The sequence below is a fragment of the Pinus tabuliformis genome, chromosome X (assembly GCF_031772625.1).
Source record: "Pinus tabuliformis cultivar Carrire ecotype Pingquan chromosome X, CPIR1, whole genome shotgun sequence".
NCBI classification, from domain to species: Eukaryota; Viridiplantae; Streptophyta; class Pinopsida; order Pinales; family Pinaceae; genus Pinus; species Pinus tabuliformis.
In genome coordinates, this window is record NC_142308.1 from 1,122,088,676 (window position 1) to 1,122,096,850 (window position 8,175).

Consider the following 8,175-nt stretch of genomic DNA (forward strand, 5'->3'; position numbering starts at 1 on the left):
TTTGGTTTTTTCAGGCAATTTACAGGTTTTCTCCATTAACGGGTCTCACCCCCCACGCGACCCTTCACCCTGGCAACTCCATTTTGCAAAAACTCAGGATTTCCAGATTTTTCATGAGAAGTTACATATGCTCATCCATGGCCAAGAGATTTTATGAAGTTTTGGGCCTCCAGAAAGTCAAAAAACAAGCAAAAAATGACTTTCTGCCACATTTTTGAGACACAGAAAGCAGTCTTGGGAGATTGCAATTTTGGAGGGGCAAATGACCACCAAATTCAGAAATTCTAGTTGGGTTGGAAATTAGACTCATAGACCTTTCCAACAAGCCTACTCTTTCTCAATTTGGACACCTGGAAGTGCCCCAAAAGTGGTCCCAAAGGCGCGCGACCCGTCAGGAAGAGGCACGCGACCCGTCAGGCAAATTTCTCCAAATTTCAGTGTACAGCTCAGAAAAACGCAGTTTGACCCTGTTTGACTTTTTGGGGTGGATTATTATCCTCTTTGATGTAATTAATGTACTTTTATGACACTTTTACACTTATGTACCTCTTCTAGAAGATTCATTCATGAAAAAGGTGAAAATTAAATGAATGAATTGGTTTCCTAGCTTATAGAGGCAAGTTGTTTTGACTGCCTAGTTTGTAGTGCTTAGTTTAGAAGTGGTTGAAACAACTCCTAGGATAGTGAGCTCGACCCATGGAGGCAGGGAAAGAGGTTAGATGATCTATATTATGTACTTTCTTGCTCATTTTCATGGTTGGACTCTTGAGGGAGAAGCTATCATTGTATTATTCACTGTATCTCTGCAATTTTTGGCTAAGGAAGACCAGGGTTTTGCAGTCCTTTTTGGGATTCTTGTGGTTACATGTATTGATGGTGTGTTTCTCTATGTACTTGTAAGTGTGTTATGTGAATCATTTCCTTTCTTTTCCTTCTGCACATTAAGCAAATGAAGTGTTAAAGTAGAACTCATAACTGTCATGCTCTGCTTTTAAGTTTGTTTAATTTCAATGTTTTCTACTGTTTAAGGAGAATTCAAAGTTATTGTTTGCTCTCCTTAGCTCCTCACCTGTCTTTCTCATCCATTCACCTCAATCAAAGGCATCAATACTGTCTCCTATCTCGCCCCAAAGAACCCCCTGCAGAAACTGTGTCCAATCCCCGCACCCAAAATTGCCATCCCCTCAATTTGCCACCAAAAACCCTAAAAACCCCAAATCAACCCTTTTGATCAATTTACTAGCCTAAAATCAGTGTTACCATATTGGTCATCTCACCAATTGAAGATCTTTATCGAGATAGACCGGAGAGAGCCCTCTCCTGCCCTGTAGGGCTAGCTACGAGGCTAAGTGGTTTGATGTTGCCTTGAGGTTTACCTTTCTCAGCCTGAGGTGAAATTTCAAGCGCTAACAGAATTGATAACAGAGGACTATGTTACAGAATTCCTGAATCACTTTGTGGATCAATAAGTCTCTCTTACTTATGTTTTCAATTTCTGTGTTTACTATATCATATATGTTTCATGATCTGAATAATAGGGAAAAAGAATAACTCAGAATTTGTTTGCAAGCACTCTGAGTTCAATCTCTGTTATTATTAATGTTTTCTTCAGAATTAGCATAAGCAGGAATTCTTAACTACTCCCGTTTCCCCTGGTTCTTACATCTTGAATATTAGCTAGAGAATTCTTAACTGCTCCCTGGCAATATTTATCCACTTTCCCTCTGTCTGCATGATGAAGGATTCTTAATTTCCCTTCACCCACTGACTCCATCCCGCCTGATTTCAGCTTATAAATTGTTCCATGATTGATTACCTTGCTCTGTAGTACCACCCTCTGTCAAATAAACCATATCCAACAGTTCATCCTCATAGACTCCATTAGCCCAATGCACTAAAATTCTTAGATTTACAACCTTGTTCTATAGAACATCTCCATCCAACAATCAAAAAAACCCTTGTACTTCATAACTAGCCTAATATACCTCAAAACAAAGTTAAATCATAAAGAGAGAGCCCTCTCTGGATGCATATTGGCTAGAACCTGCATCTAAAAGATTGGTCTGTGGTTACCTCAGACGTATTCCCTTTTTTTACAACTTATGGGGAACAACCTGAGTGATAACATGATTGGCGACTCCACTGGGGACCTGAATGATTGTTTTTTACTACTGTCTATTTTTTAAAACTACAGATGGAGCCTGAAGTTAGCCAGGTAGCCTTTGAAACTGTCTTTGCTATGCAATTACAGGAGTAAATAAAAGCTGCTTCAGTCTATCTCCAGTCTAGTTTTAGGCTTTAAACAGCTGTCTCAAAGATTTGGTCAGTTCCTTGTTTCAATACATCTACAGGAAAATCCAAAATTCCTATATTTTAGACTTCCTAGAAACATATTGTTAAAAGTTGTATCCTTCAAAATATTTCAAGAAAAACCAAAAAATATATTCAGAAGCTGGCTCCAAAGAAGAAGGTCTGTTATACTAGATCAAATCCGGATCCAAATCCTCCACCTATCTTTGAAAATCCTAATTTGATCCCTAAAAACCTTAGAAGCCGAGATAAGCAAGAATATTCTGCTGATTTACACCGTGACACATCTCAGCAGAACCCTATCCAAACTGAGCTTACTGCTGAAAAATCACAAGTCCATTCTGCCATTACTGTTGCTTCTCCTAGTTCACCATTAGTACTTCAAACCATCTTTTCCACTCCCCCATCCACTGCACATATCTCAGCTGTTATCCCTGTTCTTCCAGCTGTCACACTTTTCTCTGTAAATATGGCAAACTGATATGCTCCCCTGTAGTTACCTGCAAATCCAGGGGCTATGCCCCAAGATTATCAAAGAAAAATCACCTATTTTGATGGTGTTGGCACTTACACAGCACAACAACATACCAAGAAGATGACAGATTATTTTGAGAACTATGAAATTGATGATGATGATGTCAGAATGAAAATTTTTGTCCAAAGCTTAACTGGTGATGTTAGGACCTGGTTTAGGGTACTCCCTACAAACACAATTGCTGATCCAGAAGCCCTTTATCAGACTTTCCTGAACATATGGGAAAATAAGAAGGACCATCTACACATCCTATCAGAATATGAAAGCTTAAAAAGAGGTCCACAAGAAACTATTCAAGATTGCTATGCCAGATTTAAAAATGTATACAATGCTATCCCCCAGAATCTCAGACCTCCACCAGACCTGGCCTTGGTCAAATTCCCTGATGGATTTGATTCCGACATGGCATATCAGCTTAAGGAAAGAGCTCCTCCAAGCTTAGAAGACATGCAGAGTATAGCTGTCAGTGTAGAAGCCACCCTGATTTCCAAACGAGCTCGAGCTAGAGTTGAAAGGAGGACACCTTTCAAAGAAGAACCTTCTGCGTTTGAACAAAAATTGGATGCAATTATTAAAGGAATGGATAGACTGGGTGATACAGTAGAAACAATTGAGAGGAAATCCTCTTGGGATGGTCAACCAAGTAACACTGCAAGAAACCCAAATTTCAGAAAAAATCAGAATCCCAATGCTGGAAAGTCTGGCCCTGACCAAAACATTATACCTCCATTCTAGGAAAACTATGCTGAAGCTTCAACTTCTAGTGAGCCAGCAGAAGATTCTCTGGTGATATGCAAAATTTTTTATAGCTCTCCAAAAGCTACAAAATAGGTGACTGGTACTTCTACCAGAATCACACTGAGATCAGGATATATGGCTGTGAGCTGTGCCCTTATAAGCTGCCCAAATATGTGCCTATGAGACTGTTTGCTCTAGAATATTTCAGGCAATTTATCAACTCAGATTTGACTCACTTTTACGGTGCAAAGAAAAAAGCTCAGCTGAAATTAAGAAACCAGTTAGGCCCCTTTATCATTAACAAAAAGGAAGCATGGCAAGATGCTGACAAGATATTGGGAGAGCAACTCAAATTAAAGAGGAGCTTTTGGTGGGTACCCTATGACCCAAATGGCTTTATCACTAAAAGAAAAGTAAAAAATAGGCTATCAGCCTATAAACATTGTAGGATCCCTGAAATAAAGCAATTTTCTAATCAAGATGAGTGGGTAGAGGGCACATTAATTGAAGAACTCACTGAGGAAGAAAAAATGGAACAAGCTATGAAAAATCTAGAAAAGACTCTTGACCTGGACTCTTTTGGACAAGAATTTTTCTAGCTGCCTCAGTAGATTGGAGTGGGTACATCATCTGCTGGAACTTCACAACAACCTGCCCAAGAAAGCACTACACTAGCTGTAAGGACATCAAAGGGCAAAGAAGTGCTAGAAACAGAACAACACATAATGACAGATCAGCCAGCAGCATCCAAGGAACAGGGCCAAGGACAAATTCCTCCCATCCACACCAAAGCACCAGAGATACTAGCATTACAGACTCCTCTAAATGAGGAAAAGGGCAAGAAGAGAGACAGGGAAGAAGCTACACCTATAAGTGGACCAGCAGAGCAACCAGGGGCAAAAAGGCAAAAAATAAATCCTCTACCTGAAGAGGAAATTATTGAGGAAACCACAGAAAGCCCAAGAGGTGAGAGAGCAACCAGCCCACAGACATCCTCGGTAATAGAAACATCCACCAGCTCTCATAGGCAGGACCTAGAAAGGCAGCATAGTGTGGAAGTTTCATCCACAAGGCCGCAAAGCAAGCAAGGCTCAGATGTCAAAAGAACATTCACAGAGATTAAAGCTAGAAATGATCCATTGAGGATGCAAATTTATGACCAATTTCTCAAGATGACCCCCGCCAACCAGCAAAGGTTAATGTCTGCATATGACATCAAAGAAGGAAAAATTATCTTGAGCCACTTTAGGCCTGAAGTGCAGCAGCCACAGTCAGCAGCTGACTACATTAGAACAAATCTAGAGGTCCTTGCTAAATACATCCATCCTATGGATCATATTGAGCTGCATAAGCAAACTGGGGAGATGGTCTACTCTACATTGGCAGATAAGGCAATGTTAGCTCACAAATTGCAGAACTCATTGAACAACACATCTGCCCAACTAGACCTGGAGAAGGCAGCTTCTTTAGCCAAAGACAACAGAATAAAGTTCTTGGAGGATATTATCATCGAGTTGGGACATGATCCCAAGGATGCCAAAGGAATAAAAGCATTGATTAAGAAGAAGGAAGAGGACATTGCTGCCCTCAGGAAACAGTTGAAGCTACCTACTACCATGCATCCACAAACTTCAGAGATTGTGCAGAAAAAAGTAGAGGAGGACATGATGGACTTGCTGATGAGAATGAATCAAAGATTAAGTGAGACAGAGCAGGAATTGGAGAAAGTACTACAAGATAAGTAGGGAGAGTTGACCTCCCAGCCATCTCAAGTAGCTCCAACAGTCACAACTGCGCCTTCCATAGGTATAACAGCAGTGCCTCCCACTGGCCCAGCATCAACAACAGCACTACCATGACCACAGAGGAGTTAATAAAAGCCATGGAGGAATTAAAACTCCAAGTATCAGAATTGAAAGAGGCCAAAGAGAAATTGGCAAAATTAGAAGTAAGTTATGACAAATCCAAAATGACTGTGGTAGAAAAGACAAGAGAGGTGAAAGCATTGGAGAACAAAGTGAAAGCATTGGAAAAGGACCTCTCTTTAGATAAGCCTCTGGGAGAAATCAAAGGCATGTTGTGGGCTAACATCAGTGAATCCATTAGTAATGTGTGGAGGTCTATTTAGACCATTTATGAGCAGATTGACTTGATAGTAGTAGCCCAAGTGGAAATTCAAAAGGCCAGAACTCGATTGGGACATAAGCCCGAACAGGCCAACAGGCTAGTCCATTTTTTGAATACTAAAACCAGTGAAGAACTAGCAGCACTGGACATCAGAGATAGGACAGGCACCATTTTGACAGTCAAAAGAGTTCTGACCATGAGAACCCTGATGCAGAATTTGGAGAGGAAGTGCCAGGACATGCAAGTGGAGATAGACTCTTTTATAGAGAGATTTGCAGTTCTGCATGAAAGGGGATTTCCAAGTCTGGTGGGAAGAAATGAACACCTGTTGAGACAAGTTGAGTACACGCACAGGTTGAATAAACATGCTGCTGATCAACTAAATGCATCATCAAGCACTTTAGTAGAGAAGGCCCTTCCATCTGGCCAAACTCTTTATAGCAACTTGGAAAATCTATTTTATATAGAGCATGAAGTGAAACATCTTTTTACAGTCCAGCCTAACTTCTACAGGTACACAGATGCTGATGAGACTTTCAGAAAGCTGCAAAGACATCAGTTACCAGAAGAGCAGTGGTGGCAAAGCATGTTGGAAATCCTATAGGCACGTTTCAACTTTTGTTTTACCCAGGATACAATAGATACCATAAAGCGGAGGGAGGAAACGGATGAGAGTCACGCGGGGCTACATCCTATCAAATCAAAAATAAATACGCCTGAGGAAGCCAGGGTAGCAACACGGAATATCAGTGGAAACAACCACCAGCCGACTCACCGAGCTTACAGTCAATACATCTCACCAACTAAGCAGCCAACACAACAACATTTACTTCTTCATTTATTTCTCCCTGTTTCCAAGATCATTTATTTCTCCTTTTGAGTAGGTAGAAGAAGTTATTACTAGATATTATCTCTTTGAGATATTTTGTAAACATTTTTGTACAAATACCTCCCCAAGCGAAGTAGTCAGGGTTGGTGATATAGTTCTCACACTGCGCTGTAACTCTGAAAATCTTCTGAATACAAAAGATGTTGGAATCCATTGTGGTTGGACTCTCTGGATGTGGAATTGATAGCAGAGGACTATGTTACAGAATTCCTAAATCACTTTGTGGATCAATAAGTCTCTCTTACTTGTGTTTTCAATTTTTGTGTTTACTATATCATATATGTTTCATGATTTGAATAATAGGGAATATGAATAACTCAGAATTTGTTTGCAAGCACTCTGATTTCAATCTCTATTATTATTAATGTTTTCTTCAGAATTAGCATAAGCAAGAATTCTTAACTGCTCTCGTTTCCCCTGGTTCTTACATCTTGAATATTAGCTAGAGAATTCTTAACTGCTCCCTTGCAATATTTATCCACTTTCCCTCTGTCTGCATGATGAAGGATTCTTAATTTCCCTTCACCCACTGACTCCATCCCGCCTGATTTCAGCTTATAAATTGTTCCATGATTGATTACCTTGCTCTATAGTACCACCCTCTGTCAAAGAAACCATATCTAGCAGTTCATCCTCATAGACTCCATTAGCCCAATGGACTAAACTTCTCAGATTTACAACCCTGTTCTATAGAGCATCACCATCCAACAATCAGACAAACCCTTGTACTTCATAACTAGCCTAATATACCTAAAAAAAAGCTAAATCATAAAGAGAGAGCCCTCTCTAGATGCAGATTGGTTAGAACCTGCATCTAAAAGATTGGTCTGTGGTTACCTCGGCCGTATTCCATTTTCTTACAACTTCTAGGGAGCAACCTGAGTGATAATAGATTCCATATCTGTATATAATCTATCAATCTTAGATTTTTCTTCTATCAACAAGGCTTGTGGTCTTTCCCTAAAAGAAATACTCCATTACTTCATCACAAATTTGATACAAGTGATATTTTTATACGTTCCCTCATGTAGGAAGATGGGTAGGAGGTTGATAAGGGAGCCCAAGTATCATTTACCTTGCAATATTCTCCCATCATCTAAATGTTATTGAAATTTAGCAGAGAGGGAGGCTTCTCCCCTCTCGGGACCATTTGAAAAATCACTGGGAGGTGATTGAATGAGGCTCTAGAGGAAACCTAAGATTTCATCATAAATGGGTGCATCAAGTCTTTGGACACCAAGAAGTGGTCTAGCCTTTTGGAAATCACTGCCTCACTAGTAAGAATGTTTCTCCACTTTGGCACCAACTTCAAAGTTTCCACATCAAATAGCTTGCACTTTTCAAAAAATGACTTGAAAAAATCACTTCGAGGGTCTGACCTATTGTTGAACATAAAAAATTCCCTTAGGGAAATATAAAGGTTTAAAACTCCACCAATGAATTTAAATGGAGCATTGAAAACTTTGAAATCTAATAAGATATCCCAAAAGGGTGTATGCTCATAATACAAGCCATAAATATTTAACACAAAAGGTCAAATTCCTAGGCTTTTCACTTCTAGCTAAATCAATATGGA